At 29.8% G+C, this 27,411-nt stretch overlaps 1 protein-coding gene across 7 annotated transcripts in view; it reads left to right on the forward strand.

Annotated features, from left to right (window-relative positions):
• Window positions 1-3,820: 3,820 nt before the first annotated feature.
• LOC147816916 (coatomer subunit gamma-2-like) overlaps window positions 3,821-27,411 on the forward strand; it is a 104,825-nt gene continuing 81,234 nt past the window's right edge. For 3 of the 7 annotated variants that reach the window (XM_087152594.1, XM_087152592.1, XM_087152596.1), the window contains exon 1: window positions 3,828-4,776. The gene's annotated coding sequence lies outside the window, so the exon portion shown is untranslated. Of the gene's footprint in view, window positions 4,777-25,001; window positions 25,118-27,411 lie in introns of those variants that run through there. The other 4 variants (XM_087152597.1, XM_087152598.1, XM_087152593.1 and 1 more) reach the window with 4 other exon arrangements.

Consider the following 27,411-nt stretch of genomic DNA (forward strand, 5'->3'; position numbering starts at 1 on the left):
AAAAAATAGTAAATTAGAGTTCTAAATTTTTTTTTAGTTTATTGAAAGCAAATATCGCTTAGGAAGCAGTAATGGTAAAAGAATAAACTTATTTTAAAAATTAAAAATAATATTTGATTTAAAAAAGGATTAATTATTTTGTTGATGTATGTATTTGCTGATGAATTGTTTTAATTTCTTGATTTGTCCTGCAATAGTTTCTTATTAATCTAAACTAATAAATCTAATCCCTTAAATAAAATCTGACCCTTAAATCTGAATATTTGTACACTGTCAATTGATATAAACTCAAAATTTTCTTATTTTATTTGTGAGTTAAATTGTCTCCCTCCACTCGACCGAACGCAAAGTGCTTGAAACGGAGTTCTAAATAAATTTTTAAACCTCTTAATTTAATTTAATTTATTTAATTTTAAACTTCTTAATTGTCAAAATGGTGGAGAAGGAAGTTCTAAATAAATTTTTGAACCTCTAAATTGAATTAAATTTTAATTTAATTTATTTAATTTTAAACTTCTTAATTGTCAAAGTGGTTGAGAAGGAAGTTCTAAATAAATTTATAAACCTCCTAATTTAACTAAATTTTAATTTAATTTATTTAATTTAAAACCTCTTAATTGTCAAAGTGGTTGAGAAGGAAGTTCTAAATAAATTTTTAAACCACTTAATTCAATTTTCAGAGGTGAATTGATGGTTGATACTTATTCTATCTTTCGATAATGAAGCTTGAGATAACTCAGATCTCTAATTTTTGTGCCAAATTATACCAACACGAAGATTAGAATCAGTAGTTTTTGAAATGCAGCTAAATAGTATAAAGCTGTCTGCTTTTTAAAATTTGATAAGCATCTTTGTTGTTATGCACTCAACATCAAAATATTTTATAAACATCGTCCAACTTAGTTTTTACCAATTTAAACTAAAATAAAATTACATTTCAAAAAACCAAAAAACTAGCAAATGCGTAGTTTTCAATAACTTACTGAGAATCACATATTGGTTATTTTTATCGCTTTAAGATTTCGAGGGAGAAAAAAAAATCAAAATTATCGAGTGCTTTTATTTCTAATCTAATGAAACGACCCCTTTTTTTCTGACTTCTGACTGAAATTTAGAAAATTACAAAATCCAAATAAAAGGAGATCGATACAAATAATTTAGTTACTAAAGGAAAACAATTTTAAGTTTTTAAAACATTGAGAGATATTAAAAAAATAGTTCGTGGAGTCCCACTGCTCGGAAGAAGTTAAACTTCGCAACCTGCGACGTTAATTGTAGAAGAATCAGCAGTCGTAGAGGGATCACTAGTTCTATTCAACGACTCTTTTTCCTGTTCCGCTCGCTTCCGTGCTCTGTAATCGGGGTAATATTGTGCATTTTTCCCTCTTGAACCAGTGGAAGCGCTTGTGGTTGCTTCATCGTCTCGCCCTGGAAAATGTATTTGTATTAATAATGTATGTGAATGCTTCATAATGTAATTTCAGAAGAGAAAACCTAACAATCAATTGATATTCACAAGAGACGTACTTTGACATAACCTTAAATCCGTCACATTGTCCGTGGGATTGTCTTCACTCATTTTTTACAATTGTTATCCACTAAATTTGAAAATAAAAAATACTACCCTATTAAATTATATGTGTATCAAAACAAACTAAAAAAATATTTATAGAAAAACAATACTTTTATGACTTTAATTATTTTTATGCTAGTGAGAACCAAAACACTATGGAAATGAATGAGGGAGAACTGGATCCTACCACGTGATTTCCCGGCAAATAAAAATGTAGCGTTAAACGTTTAACGCAACCTTGTTGGAAGTCGCATAAGAAGTATAACTTCAAAAATATCGAAATCAATATACTTTCAAGTTCTAAATGAGTTTTTATTGTATCAGTTGATAATTGCCTATCAACTGATGTTATCTGTTGATGATGTGATCTGTGATGATGATGATGATCTGTTATGCGAGCATAAACAGAATCTTTAGGAAAGGTTTAACACTTTATGTAAATTTAGTGGTAAGCAAACAACAAAAGCTATCTAATCTAACTGAAATTTACAAAATTACAAAATCCAAATAAAAGGGAATCGATACAAATAATTTAGTTACTAAAGGAAAACAATTTTAAGTTTTTAAAACATTGAGAGATATAAAAAAAAGCGTATGCATTAGTGTGTATATTACCGTCGTGGAACAGTCGACCCGATTTTTGGGTTTACGTCTACTAATGTTCAACTTGTAATTTTGAACCCAATCCAGAAGACAAGAGAACTCCTGGATAAAGTATTGGAGAAATTTGCCTTCGTGGAGGACTTTTTTAATTGAAATAACCCTCATATTCGCGTTACATGGAGAGGTAGATCACGAGAACCTCCCACGATTAGCCTGACGGCAAAAGGACTCTATCTCATAATCCGTCTACTGCTGAGGATATTTCACGTCACCACTGTGGTCGGTAAAAGCCGGATACGGAATTCGTACAGATCAGACATTGCTCGGATTCGAACCCGTTTAACTTTATTGGAAGGCGAACGCTCTATATCCTGAGTATTTTATTTTATTTTATTCGTCGTTGAACAGTCGACCCAATTTTTAGGTATGCGACTACTAATGTTCAACTACGTAGCTTTGCAATTTTGAACCAAATCAGAAGACAAGGAAACTCCTGGATCAGTACCCCCAGAGGTATTGATTTGTTATGCGAACATGGAGGACTTTGAAACTCGACCGATTTAACGTGCATCAGCCACTATTTACTACACTGGGAGTCTTCGTCCGGTGGGGATCGAACTCAAAAACTCTTGGACATGTGCTCTACCAACCAGGCTATCCCGGCCTTATCCCTGAGTATATAAAAATATGTACTCGAAAAATTGTAATTTTTTTCTCGGCTATTTTTTGTCGTTACGTATTCTTCAATAACTGGTGACTGGTGTCGTGCCACAGGTCCTGGGATCAATCCTCGCCCCTTCATCCCTACAGCTAGTCGATAAAATGAGTACCATGCATGCTTGGAGACTAAACTCGTCTCGCACCGACCACAGTGCTAACGTAAATATCCTCAGTGGCAGGTGGATCATGGGTTAGAGTCCTCTTTCTATCAGGCTAACCTAGGAAGGTATTCGTGGTTTTCCTCTCCATGTAACGCAAATGCAGGTTAGTTCCATCAAAAAATCTTTCCATCTTCAAGTATTTCTCCCAATACTTGATCCATTAGTTCCGTTGTCTTCTAGATTGGGTTCAAAATTACATGGCTACGGAGTTGAACATTAGTAGTCGTAAACCCAAAACTTAGGGTCGGCTGCTCAACGACAGTTATATTTAATATTTTATAACCGTCGTTGAACAGCAGACCCAACTCTTTGGGTTTACAACTATTAAGGGCTGGCATGACGGAGAGGGTATACTAATCCATATTCCGTGAATCACTAACAATGTCTTACGTCAGAATTGTGATCGGTGCAAGCCTGGTGCAAAATTCGTATTGACCAGCTATCGCTGAGATTGGAACCTGGGTTACCTCAGTGGAAGCCAAGAACTATATTCCCTGAAAAAGAAACGGTTTTTTACTGATGTATTTTATTTCATAACCGTCGTTGAACAGCAAACCCAATTTTTTGGATTCACGACTACTAATTATCAACTCCGTAGCCTCTTAAGTTTGAATCCATTCCAGAAGACAGAAAAACTCCTGGAATAAGATTTAGAAGGAATTTTCTTTCGTGGAACGCTTTTTGATGGAACTGACTCCATGTTAATGTAAACCAAGGAAATTTCTCACTGTTAGCTTGATGGTAAGTTGTCTCTAACCCATGATTCGTTTACTACTGACAATATTTTACGTCAGCACTGTGATCGGTGTCAGGCGGATACAGAATTAGTTTCAGCCTCTTCTGGGATTCGAACCCGGTTCACCTCGTTTGGAGGCGAGCGTTCTATCATCTGAGCCACCACTACTCTTTTTTGATGTATTGTATATATTAAATATTTTAAATGGAAATCTGATTTAAAGAATTTCTCTCAGCTTCATACTCAAGTTTAACCGATATAACGCCTTCTAGCACTAAAATATCAAAATTATTAAAAAGAAAATTCGATTAAAGAGATAGAGTTTCTGTAATTCTGATGAAGCTGTGAGTAAATTAAAAGAACTTGGACTAAAAGAATAACTTCAAAATTAATTTGAACAGATTATATTTTATTCAATAAGAAGGTTTTGAAATTTTGAAAAAACGAACAGTTTTTCGAAAAATCCTGACCTATATAAAATCATCTGTTTTTAAAAAATGCGTTACGTTTTCAACTATAGGATATAAATGCAGAATAAAACATATCTAGTTCTGATTTCTGCCAGCATTTTTCAAAATGGTAAAGTGCTTCGCAACTAATTTTAATATATTTCAAGAAAATGTAGATGTAAAAATTCGATATAACATTTAGTTCAAACATTTTATTTGGCGAATTTTGAATTGGCTACTTTAGTACGAAAAAATTCAAAATAACTGTGATTAGGGGGTAATAATATAAGATTATGACAACCCTAGAAAACCAAAAAGCAGTATTCTCTTTCGTCTTGTGAAGTAAAGTTGAATTTTAAGAGCTTCGGTAGTTTATGGTTTAAATCTCAGTAATTTCACTTGCTGATTAAGTGGTTTATGATAATAATAAGTGATTTAAAAAAGATGCTAAATCTCAGGTATTGTTTACGTCTCTTCGTATCTCTATGTGCTAGTTTTGCGTTACATTTTAGATAAAACTGGCCGATGTACCAAGTAAGTTTCCCTTTTCGTTGTTACAATTATCGTAGATTTTTATAATTGTTTATATATCTAATAATTTTTTTATTATTTTATAACTGTTTAAGTTAATAATTGTAAATGTCTATATCAATAGTTTTGATTTGAAGAAATTCAATTGTTTTAAACAACAATGGATTGTTTTATTTATATTATATTGCGGACGTTGAATTCCAATAGAAATATTATGCTTTTTAAAGTGTTGTGTATAATATAATGTAAAGTTATTAAATTTTTATTTAGTTATTTCAGGAACGTTAAAACTAAAAATATGTGTTTAAATTAGCATAAAATTATGTAATCATCGACTTGTATCTGACAGATTTAAATTGATTCACGATTTTATGATCTTTCTATATCAATCCGGTTAAAGATTGTATAATTGATTGCTCTGACAAAGAATTGAATATTTGCATGAGCTAAAACCAAGTTTGTCTTAATTAAACAATTTAGAAAATTAGAAACTCAAATCAGCAACAAAAAAACGAAGAATTTCTAAAGATATGCATGTTAGCAAAAACAGCACTTAATCAGGGGGCACACTGTCTGCTAACGAATTGCAGCCCTTCTGTAGTCAGTGGTTAAACCAAAATACTGACTGTGAACAGAGGGCCCCATAATGGATAAACAAAATAAGAAAAAGCAATCAAAAATTGAAATCACAACGCAATGAAAATGGAATGATTTTGTTATTTTATGATTTTTAAATTTTCTAAGTGTTAATCAAAACAAAACAATTAATCAGGTATAGCTTATTAACCACAGTAGACCCTTGATCAAGTCTATCTGCATGACCCCATGTTAACCCACTTGACGGGTCATGTGGGTTAATGTGGGTTAACCCACTTGACGGGACATGCATATCTTTAGAAGAAATTCAAAATCTTGCTATTCATATAAATAAAAATTAAGCCTGAAAAGAAAAAAATCAATACGAAATAAAATATAAAGAAATACAAAAAACTTGCCATTACGAAAACAGGACCAGAATCCCCATTAAAATATCAATAAAATCCGGATAATGCATTAATTTATATATTAATTACCAAACGAGATTGCGCAATTGCAGCTAATCCAGATATGTTCAATTAGTTTTAGTTCATACATTACAATCTTATGAAACTTTCTTTTTTCTCCCGAAAATATAAATGATTCAAAACACAATTATTTCGTTATCAGCATTTATATAAAATACATGAAACAGGCTTACGCACCACAATGTATTAATGAATATAGGTATTTATGATTAGAACTGTAGTATTACATTCAAAAAATAAATGTTTAAACTATTTTCAGAAAATCAGCCAACAGAATCTTAACTTTTTATTTTAATTCATTTATCTCTTAATTTTGTCAACCCATTCCTGCCCTAGCATCTTCTTAAAGGACTGTAAAAAAGGGAATTTTTTTTTTAATTATTCAGATTTATTTTGCACAAAGTAGTTCTATCAACGACAATATATTAAATGGTGCGTAGTGTCTTTAAAAAATGCTTAGAGGTTATTTTACGATTTCAATTCTTTAAAAGCCTTTATAGGTGCTTTATTATAGGGTGTTATTAAAAAAGGCTTAATTTTCCCTCTTCGGAAAAGCGATATTTTTCTTTACCATTTCGATTTTGAAAACTTTTGATTAATGATGCAAAAGCATAGATTTCAAATTCATTCAACCACAGTCCATTTCGGCGTACTGTCGGTCCCTAGCGTATGAAAGCGCAAATCATTTTGCATGTTTGATGTAATACTTACAAATCCGCATGTGCGTCTACTGAGCTGCGTTCGGTGAGAAACTCTCATATGCAACTCAGCTACATTTTGCAAGACATTCTCCATTTCCGACTTCACTTTCTACCCTCTGATATTGAACCGAAAAATCTCTTGATCATTTTAGAGCACCTAATATAATCAAGAGGAGTTCTTTCTCAGAAATTAGTTATTTTATCATGATCATATAAAGTCTTTGAAAATTATTTTGCATTTTGGTATTGTATATAATGCTAAAAAATATTTTTTGAGTGCTTAAAATGTATTAAAAAAGTGCTTATTTTTTGTTGAAAGATTTGGCTAAGCACCCTAAATCATTTTAGTCTATGTATATATATACACATAGCTAGATTAGAACTAAATCAGTATACATATATATTGATCCAATCTTTAATTTTTGTGTGTATAGGGTGATCCAATAAGCGAGTGATGCTAGTTAAAAGTTTGGAGTAATCCGTTAAAAACTGCAAAAGCAGTTTCAAGGATTGGCGAGCGATATCGAGCGTAAGGCGTAACTTCTAATTTTATTATTTAGTTCAGATAATCTGTTAAAGATATTAAGGTAACAAGACTAAGTAGCAAAATATGAGCAAAACTATCTTAAAGGAACTGCGTTTGCACTTTTGGGGATTTGTAGGCGAAGCATGCATGCTTTTAGTATTATTTTATAAAAAAAAAGTTCTAATACTATTCGTTAAGTGTTTAAATATTCTCCGTATTTATAAACTGACCCCAAAAGTTGCCTATTTAAATTAAAGGTTAAATTATTTATTTAATGATTATGATAGAAAATGGAGAATTTCAAGAAGTTCTTTAATAATAAAATAAAAAATTAATAGAATACAAGTTTTAACTGTTATTCTTTTTGTGTTCTTATCTTAATTAGTTTATAGTTGTGGTGCATTATCTTTTTGCTTGAACGGTCACTTGCACAACAGATGGACCAATAAAAAGCAATAAAACCACAGCAGATTGACCAATAAAAGGTAATCCTAATAATAATCATAGTAATTTTTATATAGAATTAGTGCTCCAAGCACTGAATTCTTTTTAACAGTTATCTTAGAATTATATTTGCTTAAAATTAAATACTTTTAAGTGCAAGATTTCATTTAAAATTAAAGAATTCAAAACTAATCACTCAAAATATTATTTTATTAAAAAAGTACAGATTAATCGAAATAACTAAATTCAGTGGATGTTTTTCTTTATTTTACATAATAAATAAGTTTAATATAAATGTTTAACAATTAAAATATTTACTGTTTATAAAATTCAATTTAAAATGAATATTTTAGCATAAGTGAAGCAAAATACTTAAATTTACCTAGGGGTGGTTTCAGGACTTAAAATTATTAATTTTGAAACAAAATCAGTGTACTGAGAAATAAATTTCCGATATTTAGTGAAAAATATACTTCAATTATAAGATATTTTTATTAAGTAAATTACAAGAGATTTTACGTAGCTTAAATATTTTTAAAGCAATTTCTAAGCTACAAAAGAAAAAAAATTTGAAACAGAATCTAATTTTGCGAGTTGTAATAGTATTACGTAAAATTATTAGGATTTTCGAAACCACGTGATTAAACTAGCAATATCTACAGGGAAACACGATGGAAAATCCTCTTAGATTTACGATAAAATCGACGCGCACAATGAGCGTTCAAAAGTGATAATTTAAATCCGCGATTTAAAATTCGTATGCCATAATAATCAAGGGTGGGAAATTTCGTTAACAGTGGAAGAAATTACCTTGAAAAAAAAAAGGTTTCTTCTAATCCAAGTGGAAGATCCAATAAGGAAATATCAAGTATTAAATTAAAATTTTAAACAGTTTATGATTGCTATCTAGTTAGATAAAAGAATTCTTCAATCTGTTTCTTAAAGTAAAGTTTCTCTTTGTTTCGAAGCATATTTTTTGTTTTGTTTGAAACATGTTTTTTTTTGTTTAAAACATACTTTTTTTGTTTAAAGAGATTTTTTCCATTTATATTAGAATTTAACATGTTTTTTCATATATATACTTATTTTTTTTTAATCTAAAAGAACCCTATGTAAAGTCACATTTGCTTTCAAAATATAAAAATGTATTTATTTAGAGCTTCCAATATTGTTACAAGCTTTGCAATCTTGGCAACACTCAAACAATTCCTTATTTTACAATGTACAAAACCAAATGTTGAGAGCATTTGTTCTTATACTGCATTTCATGTTATTTTTAGCTTAAACCTTTTTATTTGAACTAAACATTTTCCCATTAGTTTCTGGAATTTTCCTTTAAAAAAAAAATTTCTTTTTTAAATTTTAATTTTTTTAAGTATGTTTAAAACACATTTTTATTTTTTATTTTAAACTTGCTTTAACAACGTTTTTTTTACGACATAACGACCCTGTCACAAATTATAACAACTGTAGTTTCTTTCAATGTTTTACATTAAGGCGTAGAATCAAACTTAATTTTACAATTAAATAACTTTTTTAAATAAATGTCATAATCAAATTATATATTATTATATAACGCTCTAAATCACTCTTAGTTTTCACAATTACCATAGCATTTTAATTTTCATCACAGAATCTGATAAATAAATTATCAGAATTATCGAAAACCAATTTAGATAATACTCTAAAGTTATTTATAGTAGATATTTTTAATACAGATTTAATTTTTTACGTACCTAATTATAAAATGATAGGGTCTGGCGTCATTCATTACATAGACTTAAAAACTTTTAACTTTAAATACTTTTTACAAATTAGTGAATTTTTATTGTAACATCAATGATTTAGTTTATAAAATTAAAAAAGAAATTAAGTTAAAGGCTGTTTTAATACCTGAACAGAAAATAGTGTGCATTTAAAGTGTATTTTTAGTTACAGTGTAGATTACTTAAGTTATAGTTTGCAGTATTTAAGTTAAGTTTAATTATAGCATAGAGTATTAAAAGAATAAACTTGATTTAAATACATATATTATCACTTTGCCCCCTCCAAATTTTGCTTAATTTTTACTTAATAATGCTATAATTGTGCGAAAAATAAGTTCGCATGTTATTGTTGAACAATATTAGTTTTTTTATTTCTCAGATAATTCTATCTGTAAGAAAATCACCTAGGACTAGGGAGTTTTTCCTTAATTCATAGTTAATAATTCAATTCCTTAATATTTAATAATTCGATTTTTTTTAAAGAATTTTTTTTATGATCTGTTTAATTCAGAGTAACTGGATACCAAGTATTAGATAATAACTTCCAAAATGTCAGTAAAAATTCCGATACCCATTCATGAAAGCAATAAATACCACTAGTTTTCTAAAATGAAGAATCATTTGTATACTCGCTTATTTTGTTCAAAAGTATTTATCTAAAGTTCTGTCTTTTAAATCGGGTTTTCACAATTCGAGATTTTTTATTTCGACCACAAGATTTCTCGACTTCTAATAAATCAATTAAGTTAAAACTTAGTAATTAGATTCAGTATAGCATGGTGCTTTAAAGATATTTTTTTTTCTTATTTAAAGACATTTCTCATTTTTCAATTTTTTTTTAGCTAGTATGGTTTTTGAAAGATATTTTACTCTCGTTTGAAAGTTATTTCAATTCATTAGCATAATTTTTATGACTTTTATAGTACGCGCAATATGTCACAGTATCTCTTTTATTTTTTTTAAAATTTAATTTTTAAAATTTATTGTATTTTAAAAATTTAAGTCTAAGAAAAATTTAATTATAAAAGTTCTTTTTGATATATCACAAGAATGTTTGTATTTAAGTAATGTCTGTGCTTATGTTAAAGTCCTGAAAAAATAAACTCTGAATCCTGAGTACAATTTTAGGTAATTTGTAACAAGTTGAAAAATAAATTGTACAATAAAGCGTTTTTGATGAAATTACAACCAACCTAGACCCCCCAAACAAAATGTTTAGAAAACTGAAAATAATACTAGTACACAATTATTTAGATATAAACTTTTTTAGGAACTTTTTTAGGACAACCCAAATCAAAACACAAAAAAAATTAAGAGTTTAAAATTATATTTAAAATTAAAATAAATAATATAAAAATAGTAATTTAAGAGAAATAATTAAACCTTAAAAATTTTACTTTTGAATTATTTATTAGTTATTGTTAAACAATTATAGAAATCCCTAACCTGGAAATAATATAGTATTAAAATATAAGAAATTTTTAAACCACATAAAAAAGCGTACAACTGCCGAAAAGACGAGACGATTAAAATATCACTGGCATTTACGATAAAATCAACACAAATAAAACCTATCAAACAGTGATTATTTAAATCCGCGATTCAAAATTCGAGGGCCGTAATAATAGCGTATTTAAAATATCGGAACTTTTAAAACCATGCAGAATTGTTTATCAATAATTTATGAAATAACCTTTGAAAGATAGTTAGCAATTATATTATCGGCACGAATGAAGCACGTCGAAAAGTTGTGGTCTAAATGCTCGCTTCGTCCATGATAATATTGTGCTAAAAGTATCGAAATTAAAAGTATCGAAAATTAAAAGTATTAAAAGTAACGAAGTGGAAATACAAAGTAGTAACTGCCAAAAAAACAGCAGGAAAAAAAATATTCAAAACTCATTTGTATTGATACTAAAAATTTGACTGAATATTCATATGCATAAAAATGATCACAAAGTCGCATGAATTTGCCTGACATGGAGGGGAAGACCATGCCATGGTTAGCTTGACGGCAAGGGGACTCTAACCCATGATCCGTCTACCACTGAGTATATTTCACGTCAGCACTGTGGTCGATGCAAGCCAGATGCGGAATTCGTATCAACAAGCAATCGCCGGAATTCAAGCCCGATTAACCTCAGTGGAAGGCGAAAGCTTTATCCCCTGAACCATCGCGGCTCTTTTGTCAAGTTAAGTAAGAGAGATCAGGGCTTGCATCACCTACATATGAGTTTGCCCTGTAGATTGGCGAGGTGGCAAAAAATGGCGCAATTTATCGAAGGGATTGAACTCCAAAGGGCTGTTAGAGGCGAGAGCTTGACAAGAGGTTCCGCAATAAAAGAGAATTTTGTGACCGGAACGCCTGGAAAAGTGTTCCATTGGACTAGATGAGAGCGATACTTCGATTTCTATAAGCTGAGAATTTTTGTTTTGGATGAAGCTGATGTCATAATTTCGACTTAGGGGCATCATGATCAATGTTTGCGTAATCACCGCAGGGTGTCCAATAGTTGTCAAATGATGTTGTTCTCCACCACTTACTCACCTGATGTGTTTTGCAGAAATGATTATAACTGAACTCATAATGTTGCAGCTGAACAATGGAGGCCAGAAAATGTCACGCAGTTATGTGTCACACCATCGAAGGCAAATATCTAGAATTGTCTAATATCTGTGGTTCCATATCAATCGGTCAGGCCATTATATTTTGCCAAACAAGAAGACCTGCAGCTTGGTTTGAAGCCCGACTGACTGCTGATGGACGTTCTGTTGGTAATTTATCTGGAGAATTAGATCCAATCAATGACTGGATACCCTGATTCGCTTCAGAGAATGGAAGGTACGTGACCTTTCTTTTTATCATTATTACATTATAAATTTTTTTTCCTTATTTGCTGGTAAGACTGTGCTTAAATAACTTTTATTTAAATCTAAGAAAATACAATTGATAACCTTCTTAATAGTAAATAATAAATTCTAATTTTGAATAATTATTTTTTTACATAATTGTGTAAAATAATTATTAAATTAAAAAATAGAATAATCCTCTCAATACTGACTATATTTAAAATTGCGCATAAATTGTTTTTATGGTGGCCAATGTAATCAAGAAAAGAATTCCTTGCCAGAAACTAGTTATTTTATCGTGATCATGTAACTTTTAAAATTATTTCGCATTTGTTAAAATAAATATATAATATATAATTTGTTAAAATAAATATATATTAAAAAATTTTCAACAATATGAAGGAGAAAAATTATTTGAGAGCATATCCTAATGATGTTATTTTTTTAAAGTGTTAAAAAAAAATACTTTTTGAGTGCTTAAAAGTGCTTATTTTTTGTTGAAAAATTTGGCTGCGCATCCTGTATTAACAATGTAAATAATTATATTTGGCTATGTAATCATGAAAGTTGTAACATTTATTTTAACGTTAAAGTGAACGGTATAAATAAATTTACTACCACTTTTTTTAAATTCATTATTTTTCATAAGTTTGTTACTTCATATGGGCAAACTTAAAATTTTTACTTTTTTGGGAAACTTCTCACTGAGAATGAGTAACTCAGGATTTCGAAAGTTCTGCCAAAAAACGAGGATAGTAAACTGTTGATCAAAGTACGACTTGAAGTTTTTTTAAGTTTGTAACCGCCTGAATTTACATAAATTTCTTGTCGTACTTATCAGATTTCTTTTTACATGAAGAGACTTCCTAAACTACTGTGGAGGTCTGAAAGATCTGATGATAAATTTTAAAAAGCAAGAAACATCGTTTATGATCTAGATTTTGCAACGACTTTAAGCAATTTGGCTGGGGTTCGGAAGACCTGGAAACTTTCGTAACATCCACTTTATGTCTCAATAACACATAAAATTAAAAGGAAAACATTCAGGCCTGCTTGGATTTCATACAGCTTCCAAACTACATGAAATAAAAAAAATGGTAATTGTAATTTTAGAAGTAAAAATATTACATTTAGAAGCAGTGTCGACTTTATTTGTTAATGTCCAATATCGAGTCCTGTCCAATATTGAGCCTTAACATCTTTTGAGTTTACGAACGCTTTATTTCTTTTAGTGTGTATGTTCGTATGTCAGCTAAGCACTTTTAAGATTTTATAAATAAACTGAATGCTTTAAATTACCAACCTGTTTTTGAAATAATCCACTTAATATATTTTAAAAGCTTTAAAAACAGTTTGTGGAAAGACGCTGAATTGATACACGTTTAATTTTTTGCATTTTATAACTTCTTTATTCAGATGCAAATAGAAATTTTGAAAACTTCACTTCCGCGTTAGTGGAGCACCATAGTATAAAAAGAATTATGATTTCTAGCTCATAAATATGGAATTGATATTAAGATAACATGTTGCATTTATAAAAATAGGATAGTCTTAAATACTATCTAGTATTTTTACGATTTCTTTAAATTGAATGAAGTGACCAATATTATAAAAGTTATTTATGTTTTATGTACAGTTTTTTATTTATATCTATTAACGTATCTAACATAGCTAAATAGGCAAGTAAGATATCGTTACCTATGCATATCATTACGCTAAATCGAATGAGAATAAGACCAAGCTGTCTGATTTAATAGTTTAGCAGTTCGAAAATTTATTAAGGTTTTATGTGCAGAAAGTACAATTTTTCGACTTAGACTTACAACACTTTATGCAACTGACACTGCTATCTAGACAAGTGAAGCATTACTTCAAATTTAATTTTTTACTCTTAATCTGGTAAAATAGTCCTTTGAAATAATTTTTGAGAAGAAATTAAGGTTTAATGCTTGAAATGTAACAAAAAATTTTTTTAAGTAAAAGAGGATTGATTTTCCTGAATTCAATGTCATATTTACTTATTATTGTAAGAATTTAATTATTGGTATAAGATGATTTAATTAAAAATTACAGGATATAATTTAGGACAAATTTATTGTAACATATACATACTATATAAATTCAAATGTATTAATAACTAGAAAAAAATATGTTGTAGTAGGAGAAATTGTTTTATGTACCCTATTATTTTTCTTATAGGCTTTAAGCGTATTTTACATTTTAAATAACACAAGAATCAGCATAAAAAGTAAAGCATTTACTAACAAGTGTATTTTCAATTTTGAATTATTGCTTTTTAATTTCAATCTTAAAAACAATATAACATCTCTTTTCTTTTACACCAGACAAAAATTACAGGGTTCCTCAAAATATCTGAAATAAAAGAAAGAAATTACTATCATGATAAAATTTTATCAACACATTATTAGACTAAAAGAGATTAAATACCTTTAATTTGAAATCAGTTAAGCCTTCAGGTATCCCTCAGAAACTTATTTTAAGTTTGATAGATATTTTGATTATTGTTCTAAGATTATTCTATACAACTAATGAAAGATGGGATGTATAATTGGTTTTATAGTTTTTATGATTATACTGAAATTTCTTTTAAAAAATAAATGGTATTTATAAATGAAGACTATTGAAAATTAAACTATATTGAAAAATCAGTAATTTAAACTTACATACTTACTTACATTGTAGAAAAGTAAAGGATCAATAGATAAATGTAAAGTATAAATAAAAAAGTATCAATAGTTAACTTTGAATAATAATGAACTAAATATTATGCAAATCATCATACACCAAACAAAAGAGCGGATGAATGTAGAAACAGATAGGAGTATTGATAATTTGTATTTTTAAAAATTGGGTAACTTTGTGAGAGATAAGGTAAATATTTGCCACACATGTTTTCTTAGTTTTCTAACGTGTTTTAAAATAAGCTTTTCTAAAATTAAAGCAATTCGTAGGAAAAAATAAAAGAACTATTTCACAAATAAAAAAAAATTAACTTTTTCAAAAATCAAACACATGCTTTTACTTTCAACAGGTATAAAAATCAAAAAGAAATATTAAAATTTAAAAACAAAGAAATACAATCTTTATTATATTTTATACTTAATAATTAGAGCCCGGATTTCGATGACCTAAAAAATCTCAACTAATGCCCGTAAAAAGTGCAAAAAATACCCTTAAAAAATGCTCTAAAAATGCAAACATCGCGAAAATGCCTTATGACATGACTTAAATAAAGTAAAAATATTGAACTAAAACAATTTTTCACTTTTTAATATTATGAGTCATTTCAAAAAATATAAAGCAATGCACTACTTGTTCTATGTTCATTAAAGTTTGAAAAATATGTTTTATATCCTAAAATAACAAGAAAAAAGGAAAATGTATTGACTCCGAGACATTTTCATTTTGTATAGAAACTTTAATGAATATAACAATTTCCATCTAATAAATCTGCTAAATATCAGAATTACATTGGATTATTAAATGATTTTTGAAATGTAAACGAGCGTCTCTTGTCTGAAAGTAAATTTTTATACCTGGAGAAGCTTCTTTCAACGTCTACTGATGTTATTGGTGCGTACTTGAAAAAGACGGTCTCACTTACTAACAATTCTTCTTCAATTTGAAAAGATGTTACTTCACCTGCTAATATCCTAGGTATTTTCTTCATTGTTTAGGAGCCAGTGTTCTTCTCCAAAACTTTGTTCAATTTACCTGCTACACTTTGTGCTATCTTTCCACTTGCTTTTTGCAACAATTGACTCACTACGTCAATAGAATTTATTGCATCGCAGAACTCCAATTCTTGTTTTACCAAGCTTGTAATTGTCGAGGACACAATAGCAAACTTAGACTTGATAAATGATAAGTTACCTTCGATTTTATCAGAGGCCTACACGTTTTGCGCTATCTTAATTGATGTAGCATCTTCTGAATCAAGACAAATTATGAGATAAATCTTGTACTTCATGTAATAAAAATGCCCCAAAAAATAATAAAAATAGTAGAAAAATAACAAAAAGCTTAAAAAATGCTTCAAAATGCAAAATACACCCCAAAATTTAAAAAAATGTCCTATAAATCTAAAAAAAGGACAAAAAATGTCCAAAAATGCAAAAAATGTAAAAAAATGCAAATGTCATCAAAATCCAGGCCTTATTTACAATAATGCAACAAAATTTTGTATTTACAAAACATTTTTCGTTATATTGAAAATGAAAGTAGATTGAAAAATTAGTAAGGTAAAATTATATACTTGCTGCCATTACAGAAAAGATAAATGTGTGTTAACTTTAGCATAATATTTTGTTTATTATTATTCAATCAAAATACACCAAAACAGAGAGGGGACGAATGTAGAAGCAGATAAGAAAATAAAAAGGAAAATGATTGTAGAATATAGAGCAGTTTGATGTGCGGAATTTTTAATTTTAAAAATTATTTTTACGTAGTATATTAACTACCTTTCTTTAAAAAAAACTTTCTAATAATTACCGTAAAATGGGGTAACTTCTTGGGGGGACAAGTTAAATATTTACCGAACATGTTTTCAGAATTTTCTAACTCGCATTAAAATAAGCTATTCAAAAATTAAAGAATTCTTAGGGAAAATAATTTTTTTTTTTCTTGCAATAGGAAACATGTTTTTTTAATCAACATGAATAAAGATTAAAATTTAAAATTAAAAAATGCAATCTCTTATGTTTTATATGTTAAAATAATAATGCAACAAAGTTTAACAAGATGCTTGGCTAATATTTTAATGTGAAAAGCCTGAAAACTTCATCCTCTATATTAATTTAGAAGTTATTTCTATCAAAAGTAACGAAAGTTTTGATTGGAAAAAATTATAATAAATTTTAATGTTATTAGTTTAAAGTGAATAAATAATTGTTACATCATACTAATAAAACAAATTTGAATAATGTGTCTTTCTTATTATTCAAAGTTAACTATGGATACTTTACTTTTCTACAATGGCAGTTAGTATGTAAGTTTACCTTATTAATTATTCAATATACTTTCATTTTCAATAGTCTTCATTTATAAATAGCATTTATTTTTTTAAACAAATTTCAGTCCAAACATGAAAACTACAAAACCTAATGTACCTCCCTTCTTTCGTTCGTGTATAGAATAAATCTTTGAACTATAATCAAAATATCTATCAAACTTCAAATAAGTTTCTGAGGGATACCTGAAGGCATAACTGATTTATAATCTCCCTCATTCTAATAATGTGAGGGAAAAATTTTATCATGATAGTAATTTCTTTCTTCTATTTCAGATATTTTGTGGAAACATGTAAGGTTTGTCTGGTGTAGAAGGAAAGAGTTGTAATATTGTTTTTATGATTGAAATTGAAAAAAAAATTAAAAATGAAAATGAATAAAGTTCTAAGTATTGACCATTTTTTCATTGATTCTTGTCTAATTTAAAATGCAAAATACGTTTAAAGAGCCTATAACAAAAATAACAGGGTGCATAAAAAGTATGCTATTAATAAAATATTGCTTATTTTTCTAGTTATTAATAAATTTGAATTTATTTTGTGTGTAAATTAACATACAACAAATTTTTCCTAAAATAAATCCTGCAAATTTTAATTAAATTGTCATAGATAAATAATGAATATTTGAAATTATACAATAATAAATTGTAAGAATGAGATTGAAAATCCTATTGTATTTTTTAAAACAATTTTGAAAAAAATTGGTATTTCATGAAAGTGATATTCATGATAATATTTGCAGTTAATGCAATGCAAAAGCATTTTATGACAATAAAATTCTGAGACATTATTGTATAGACAAGTTAGACATTATTTATTTGTATTTTTTAGGCTAAATTTTAAAAAAAATTGAAAAGATTTGATAGATCTAATGGTTCTGATGTTTTAAATATTTTATGACTAAAAAGTAAGTCAAAATTTGTATATTTCATACATTATATCCTCATTTCTTCTAAACAATTACTTCAAAGGACTATTTTACGGTATTAACCAAGAAAAATTAAATAGGAAGAAAAGCCTCACTTGTCTAGATAGCAATGTCCGCTGCATAAAGTGGTATAAGTCAAAGTAAAAAAATTGTTCTTTCTACACAGGAAACTTTTATAAATTTTTGAATTGCTAAAGTATTAAATCAGAGAGCTTGGTTTTATTCGATTTGGCATTTACGATATCTCACTTGCCTAGCTTGCAATGCTAGATACGTATAAATAAACTTTACTTTTATACGTGAAACATAAAAAACTTTTATAATATTAGTCACTCGATTCAACGTAAAAACAGTATTTAATTCCATCCCCCTTTAACCCCTTCTTTAGAGATGCAACATGGAATTTATTTACATCTTAATATCATTTTCATATAATGAGCTGGAAATCCTTCTTATACTATGCTGCTCCACTAATGTTGAAGTAAAGTGTTATTTGTAGCTAAGAAAAGACTTTAAGATGCACAAAAGGAAACCAATCAATATTCTACAGCGATTTCCTCTTCTTAAAAAAAGAAATTGAAAAAGAATGACATAATAGTATCACATGAAAAAAATAAAATCTCATTTAAAAGTTAAGATAAGCAATAAAAAATGGTTTCCGAGCAACCATTTTGGCAATTAAGCAACCGAACTGCGAAATTGCCTTTAGAGTTGCACTTATTTTTCTCTCGTGTGGATATCCGCTTAAGACACATTTAATTTATAATTATTTTGAAAAAATAAAATTATTGTAAATACTACTTCATATTTGTTTTTTAACGAACTCGAAGGGATAAAAAATCACTCTTATTCTTTCAGAAAATTATTCCTAATAATTAGTAAGAAACTCATATTCCTTAGAATAAAACATATAGTTCTAATTCAATCGAAATTATGTCACTGCCTTTCTTACTTTTTAAAAAGAAGCTAAATTTTATGCTTACTGAAGAGAACATCCTCTTAGTATTAATACAATATAAACAGTATTTATCCATATCTAAAGGTATATAACGTATAATAAAGGTATATAACGTATAATAAAGGTATATTTACCGGATAATAAAGGTATGTACATTTTTGTGTTACTATATACGAAGGTATATATGGGTGATTCTTTCTAAACACGACAATTCGGACCAAAAAATTTCTTCAAATTTAAAGTCTTCAAAATAATCTAAAATTTTTTTGTGTATAATTCTTTAGTTACACTTATTAATATCTTACAGGCAGCAGTGTAGTTTGTTGACATTTCTTCGAGAAAAAAAATAAAATAGAAATTCACCAAATCTTGAATGTTAGGAAAATGACTTATTAGCTTAGAAGTTTAAAAAACAGTTATATTAAGTTAATAGTAAGTAAGTCAACTTAGGCTTTTATGTTAGATGGACCATAAATTGCCTAAATTAATTCTTTTTATCCACTGTAGGAAGAATCGGAAATTTTTTTGTTGCGGACATGTACAGAATAAAATTGTGTATAATAATCAATCATTAGATAAATAAATAACTTTGATTACACTCAAGCATATTACAATCATTCATAAACTTGGTATTAGATTAATATTTGCCTTCCCTCCTTTCAGTATTAGCAGTTGAAAAAAAATCTGGTAACACTTCAATGCTCTGGCATCCATAAGCCAGGATAATGACAAATTCGCCATTTTATAGCATATAACTTCAATTTAATATTTTGGCCTAAGACGTTTATATGCTGCAGAAAACAACAGGGTTTCTTAAAATAACTCAGATAAATCTATGTAGTTTATGTTATTAATTATTTCACGAAGTCAGAAAAATGACAACACAAAAACCTACTCACCTTGAAAAACGTTTAGAAATATATTTTGAACCAGAAAATTGGCTCTTTATTCATGCAACAAGACTTGTTCATATAGGAGGGCATCTAATCAATCTATTAACATAAGATATTAATTGCTGGCTCTATCTCTTTTGGTTATAACCACTAAATAAAAGTAGCCAGGAAAATGAAATTTTCTTGGAACAAGCAAATTATTGACAGAAAAAAAATATTTTAAAATAAGTTTTTGTAAATAATACCCTATGCGTATATTCTAGAAATGCCTACACTGGTTGAGATGGAAAAAAAATAGATATTGAAAAATTTATGGGAAGCTTTGAGTTATTACAGGAAACATTGTTTGGGACATACCAGGAAAAAGACATTTTGAAGTTCAAATAAATTTTTTAACTATACCAAACAGTCAATGCTATTGCAAAGTCATTTTAAAATGCTAACAGAAATGCTATTTATAAATTTCTTTAAAAAAAGTTCTTTTAGTATTATAGTATTAGATCTTGGAGCAAGGGACAGTGAATTGTCATATTTCGTGAGAATCACCCATATACCGTCTCCTCGGCGAGAAACAGGAAAGGTTTTACCTTCATTTTGACAAAGCAAATGAGACTATAGCGATAAGATATGAAGGGGAAAATAAAATAAAGAATGTGAAATAAAATAATTATTTAATTATAAATAAAAACTTTTAAAACACACTCTTTTTCAAGCTCTTGAAATATATTAAATGGTTTATTTCGGAAACAGGTCATCTTTAAAACCACTCTGTTTATTTCTTAAATCTTAAAAGTGCTTAGCTGACTTAAGAAAAGGCATACTAAAAAAAATAATAAAAATAAAGCATTCGTAAACTCGAAAGATGTTTAGTCTCAATGTTTGACAGGGCTCTCAAACGAAGAGATTCTTATAAATTGTCTCTACTTCTAAATTTAATATTTTTACTTCTAAAATCACAATTGCAATTTTTTTTACAATATAGAAACTGTATAAAAACTAAGAATGCCTGAATGTTTTCCTTTTAACTTCGCCTTTCCTTTCTTAAGTTTGCCCACAAAAAGAAACTAACGTATGAAAAATACCGAATTTAAAAAAGTGGTAGTAAATTTATTTGTATCTTTCACTTTAACGTTAAAACAAATGTTACAACTTTCATGATTAGAAAGCCAAATATAAATATTTATATTAATACGTTCTCGTTAGTAGAACTATTTTGTTTACGCAAAATAAGTTCGAATAATGAATTTTTTTTCACTTTTTTACTGTGTTTTAAGAAGACGCTAAGGGCAGGATTCGGTTTATACGTTTGACAAGATTAGAGAGAAAAGAGTTAAAAATAAAATGCTAACATTCTGTTAGCTGATCTTATGAAAATAATTAAAAAATTTTATTTTCAGAATGTAATACTACAGTTCTAATCATAAATACCTATATTCATTATAACATTACGGTGTGTAAGACTGCTTCATTTATTTTATATAAATGCTGATGATGAAACAATTTAGTTTTTTTTTATCACTTATCTTTTCGGGAGGAAAAAGAAACTTTTTTAGAAGACTAAAATGCTGGGAGTTAACTGTCTTATGAACTAAAGCTAATTAGACATTCTAATTAGAAAAATTTGAATTAGCTGCTCCCTCCTTTAGTGGCCTGTGGTGATAAAAATTTTGAATACTTATGTACTAGTGAATTGGTATTGAATAATTGTTGTGGTAGCTACGCTACATTACTCCCCCACCAGAATTTTATTTGGGATAGAATTCTATGAATAAAAACATGAAACAGCAATCTCATAAAAACAGCAATAAGCAGTATATGATTTATTGCTGTTTTTATGAGAGGCCGGGAGTGCTGTATTAAGATCACCGGATTTTGAGCGGTGATTTAAAGAACTGTGTCAAGATCACGGTTGTGTGCGTGATCACTCTGTTGCTATTAGCAGTGTTTACTGCTCCCCGTAGTGTGTGATCGAGACTGAGCAGCAACAGAGCGAGGAGGATAATGTCGCATTCGCAAATAGAAAGTCAACTGTTTGTCTGTCTTCTGTCCATCAAACTAAAACTAAAGACGTGCTCAAATCGAAGTGAGTGTTTCAGTGAGAGATAGACGTGTTGTTAGAAGCAGGCGTGTTCAAATCGAAGTGAATGCGACTATCAAGATAGGCGTGTCCGAAGGCGTCCAATGTGAGGAGCATGTTAACGGAAGTTTCAGTGTTATCTATCAAAACGATCCTCAAGATAGAATCGAGTTAACATGTTTTATATACTTGTGAATAGGAATTGAAAAATTTTAGTGGTAGTTAGTCTACAAAGTTTTTTAACGTTAATATTTGTACTCGGAAAATTATTAGTACAATTTTTTAGAAAAAATTGTGTTGGAAAAAAAGCTTCTGTGAAATGCATTTTTTTCGCTCATTGTAAATGAATTCTATACTTATTATATTTTATTTAACAGAATTCAACTAAATTCAGTAACAAGATAAAAATTTGCCTCTTAAATTTCTAATTAAAAGTTTTTACAATTCCGAATTAGCTTTATATGAGGATATAGTAAGCCTATGCTTGCTCACAAAAGCTTTTCATTAGTCTAAACGCTAAAAAGTTTTTTTTTTAAGAAAAAAGAAAACCCATGTGTTTTTTAGCGAAAACACTTCTTTGCTAGCTAAACTAATTTTTTTTTCATTTTGTAACCGTCGTTGAACAGCCGACCCAGTTTTTTGCGCTATCCATTACGACCACCAATTTTCAACTCCGTAGCCTTGTAATTTTGAACCCAATACTGAAGACTAGGGAAGTCCTGGGTCAAGTATTGGGAGAAATTTTGCCTTCGTGGAGGCCTTTTAAATGGAGCTAACCTGCATTTGCGTTACATAGAGAGGAAAACCACCCATGGTTAGTCTGATGGCTGGGGTTACAAGGAGATTTTTCCTCCTAGTTTAAGCTCTTTATTGAAAATGGTTAATCATCCAAAAGTTTTCGTTAGCCCATGATCCGAAGCAAGATTTGTCTTAAAAAAAATTAAGGCTTAATTGTGAAATTGGCTACCATAAAACTAAATTTTACCTCCGAGTGTTAGCTCATTATGAGAAAATATTATCCTATTCTAACCAAACAAACCCTTTTATCCAAAAAGAGTTAGCCAAGAGCCCAAGTCATGCTTTTCCCTTGATGAACCAACATAATTTTGATGGAAACCATCAATAATTTCATCATGAACCATTCTATTTTTTGTTGGTAACCAACATAAGTAACAATCACCCCAATGTAGGACTGATGGTCCAACATAAGACTTGTTTTTGTTCATCATAATTTCTATCCCTTAGAAATCAAATGTTGGAACGAACAACCATCATCCTAATGTAGGAATTCTGACTGATTTATGATGAGCCAACAAGAAAAGAAAATTGTTTTGATGATATATTCCTGAAAATCAACAAGAATTCCCTTCAAATCATCACTGAAATATATAGTTAGAACCATCACGGATGATCATGGAGGCTGGTCCATGAGAATCAAACTTCTCTTGACCATCACAGTATTAAAGTTAACCATCATATAGTATTAAAGTAGAATTTTCCATCATGGAATGATGGAACTCTGTTGGCATATCAAAAACCATGAACGCTTAATGTTGAATGTTGGTGACCATCAAATGATGTTGGACCATCATGAATCGCACTGAAACCAACATAAACCATCAAAATGTTTTGATGGGACCATCAAGTAGTTTGACTTGGGTATGGCCAATAAAACGTTTGGCTAAATTTCGACCAAAAACGACAGTTTGCGTTTTGCATCAAATTTTAAAATTGTTGTAGGGAAGTGGTGCTAATCCACACAAACAGGTTTTAGTTATCATAGATCAGAAAACTAGAAAATTTAATTTCGCTTCAAAACTTTCGTAATTCAATACTATTGTAAAAAATGACTTGGCCATCAAAAGCTTTTGTTATTCAGCCCTCGGTTAATAAACCAGATTAAAAACTCGGCTGTGATAATAAACCATTGATAACAAATCTTAATGATAATAAATGTTTCATTCATAGAATTAAGGTAAAGAGAATATAAAAGGTTAAATTATCTTCAAACAATTTATTCAAAATATTAGTATAACATTAACAAACGAATAAGCATTATTAACAGACTTAAACATCATGCGGTCGTTATGCGAGCAAGCTAACTAGTAAAAAGTGTAGTTTTTCTACGTAAAGAACTCCCCTAGCTATTCGTCTGAAGAGGTGGCGGTGACTATGGTTACGAAGTTTAACTATTTCAAGTATGGGTATTGGGTTATTATTTAAGACGGGTTTTGACTCTTGTCAATGAGAGGGAAAGAGAACCATTGAGAAAAGGAGCTCCCCTATTCGAGGAGCACTATTTCTTGTTACCAAAGTAGCAGACTGCTGTAGACTTCGTGCCGAGGGGAGTTCTTTATATAGTCAAACTATAAGTGCTAGTTCTTCACCTGACGGAGGATGTCTAACACAGAGTTGCCTTTACATCAAAAGTAATTCCCTGAATCGCCGCGATGACTCGGGAAATAGAGCGTTCGCCTTCCAATTTGGCGAACCGGGTTCGAATCCCAGTCGATACGAATTACGTATCCGGTTTGTATTGTACCGACCTCAGTGCTGACAGATTGGGTTAGAGTCCCCTTGCCGTCAGACTAACCGTGGGAGATTCTCGTGGTTTTCTTCTCCGTGTAACGCAAATGCGTGTTAGTTCCATCAGAAAGTCCTCCGCGAAAGCAAATTTCTTCCTATACGTGATCCAGGAGTTTCCTTGTCTTCTGGATTTGGTTCAAAATGACAAGGCTACGGAGTTGAACATTAGTTATCGTAAACCCATAAAATTGGATCGGCTGTTCAACGATAGTTATAAAATAAAATTAATTTAAAAAAAACCTTTACTCGCCAAGCTGGCGGGAGTAAAAATACTGGTGAGAGTGGTGAGCACTGCAAAGGAATAAATTAAGAAACTAAATATTTTTTTGTTTAAGATTTTAAAAACAGATAAGAATGCAACTTTTAAATTATAAATGAAATTGTGACATACCATGCATTTTTTAGTGTACGATATAGACTGCTTTTTTTGAAGTATGGTTCTACTATAGCACCTATTTTTGTTACATGAAAGAGTTATGATGTCGATTGAGATGAATAACGTAGTGCAACAAAATATAGGTAAGAATATGATTTTCATGTTTTATTTATTTTGATACCTTTACGTGTTTTGACCGAAAATTAAAATTTTTCAATAATTTTTTTTAAACTACAACACAAATGGATAACTACTGCAACTATTAACATGAATTCTGATTTACAGTGTACAAAAAAAAATGGACCACTCTGAATAATTTTTGATCTAATGATTGGATCTTCACTCTCTTGGTCTCAATATGAATGATTCGAGGGGGTCATTTCAAACATGCTAATTAATTTGTTCAAAGAATAATTCATTCAGTTTAAGTTACGAGATCAGACACAAAAACGTACTTTCTTTGAACGAACATATCGTCTGATTTGAAAAGGAAGTAGATCTTCCACAGATACAGCTCGAAAGCCCAAGAGAATAGCCGGTAAGAAGGCTGACCAATGGTCTTGTGGCATAACTATAACTACGTTTATTAAGCATCAATTCACTGTAAGACATATTAACTCGATTGAATCTTGAGGTACTTTCGATAGATGAAGGTTGACATTGTCGATTTCTGCTTTTCTCATATTTATGACCTGCTGACGTGCTATGAACAAGCTTATTTCGATGTATGGTACACATTAAAAAGTTGACTTTTTATTTGTGACTGAGTCATCGTCCTCCTTGCGCTGTTGCTTCTCAGTTTCTTTTACACACAACGTGATCCTGCACACTCTAGACCAGGGGTTTCCAACTGGCAGCCCGGGGGCAGCATACGGCGTGCGGGGCCTTTTTTTGTGGACCCTCGAACTAAAATATATTAGTTGTCATTTTTTACGGACAGTTTTCGTAAGAAATCTATGTGGGTTTAAAATACTATTCTTGTTAATAAAAAACTTATTTCTTCGTTTTTGTGAAATTTAACATACCAACGGTTATTTCTCAGGTTTTGCATCCAAGAAAATATTTATTCAAATACAATATAAATATTTATTCAATAATTGTGTATGTTGCTCTTTTTTATTTATTTATTTATTTATTTTTTGTACTTTGTGAATATAATTTAGCATGCGTGTATCAGAAATTTTCTTGAAGAAATTCTCCGATTTAACTTTTTGAAAGCACTCATTTAGGACCAAAATATTTACACACACATTTGTAAATTTTAAATGTAAATATCTATTCTCTGGTGGTTGCAGCAGACAAACCTCAATTTTTTCATTAAATATTTTGTGTGCTGCTATGTAAGTTTTAATACTAACCTTTTTAAAGTTTTATATCTCAACAATTAGATATCTGTTGCACATAAATTGTTTAATACATAGGTGCACATTAAAGTTATTGTAACCCGAATTTTTATTATTTATTTAATATTTTTAAAAATATTATTAATAACAATTAAATATTTTTAAAAATCTACTTCTCATTTTAATTTGTAATTCAATACTTTTGTTTTGTACAACTTGGTAAAAATCTGACAGTAATATTTAATATTCCATCAAACATAAAAGAGTCCTGTATAAAATTTTGACAAAGTTGCGGCCCGCCAAATGATTTTTGCTTTTAATTGTGGCCCCCCGTTTCATGTAAGTTGGAAACCTCTGCTCTAGACTGTTAATAGGAACACAGGAGAGACCACATACACTACCATGAACTTAATACAACTCTCACCACAAATGCTCAAAATCCAGTCCTAGCAGTATCCATTCATCGAATTGTATCCCTGATAAAAGTCTGGAGGCGGAGTAGAATGGCGTAACTATCATTACGATTATCAAACATCAATTCATTAGTATATAAGACCTGCTAACTCGATCCAATCTTGAGATACCTTTTGATAAATATAGTTGTCGATTTCTACTCTCCCCTCAGTCTTTATTGTAAGCCTTGAGAGCAGCTGTCGGTGCCATTGTTTTATCATTCCATTACTTTGAGGATGGTATGGTAAGGATCAACTCTTTTGATGCCCACGAGATGTGCTAGAGTTTTGAAGAGTCTACTCTCGAACTGGTGACTCGATCGTTATCACTGAAGGTGACCTAAACCGGGCAGTCCCGCAGATCGTAAAGATACGTTTCCCAGTAGAACACCGAACTCAAGCATCACCCGCTGCGTTCAGTAAGCTGGTGGGTGACCCATTTGACCTGCCTGCGTAGGGACCGAGGGTGTGCGGTATCGGTCCTCGTTAAACTGTTCTACCCTTAAGTGCTCTAGTTCGAGAGCAGGTCGTCGGGCTGCCAAAGCAGGAGAGCCATCAAATTTGTGATGGAATGTCTTCGGATCACCCTCAGAGAAGTTTTCCAGACAGTCGCCAATAGCTCATTGTGAAGCTCTAGTGAGA

Source organism: Parasteatoda tepidariorum, chromosome 1, assembly GCF_982258835.1.
Source record: "Parasteatoda tepidariorum strain Cologne lab strain chromosome 1, Ptep-v5.0, whole genome shotgun sequence".
Taxonomy (NCBI): domain Eukaryota; kingdom Metazoa; phylum Arthropoda; class Arachnida; order Araneae; family Theridiidae; genus Parasteatoda; species Parasteatoda tepidariorum.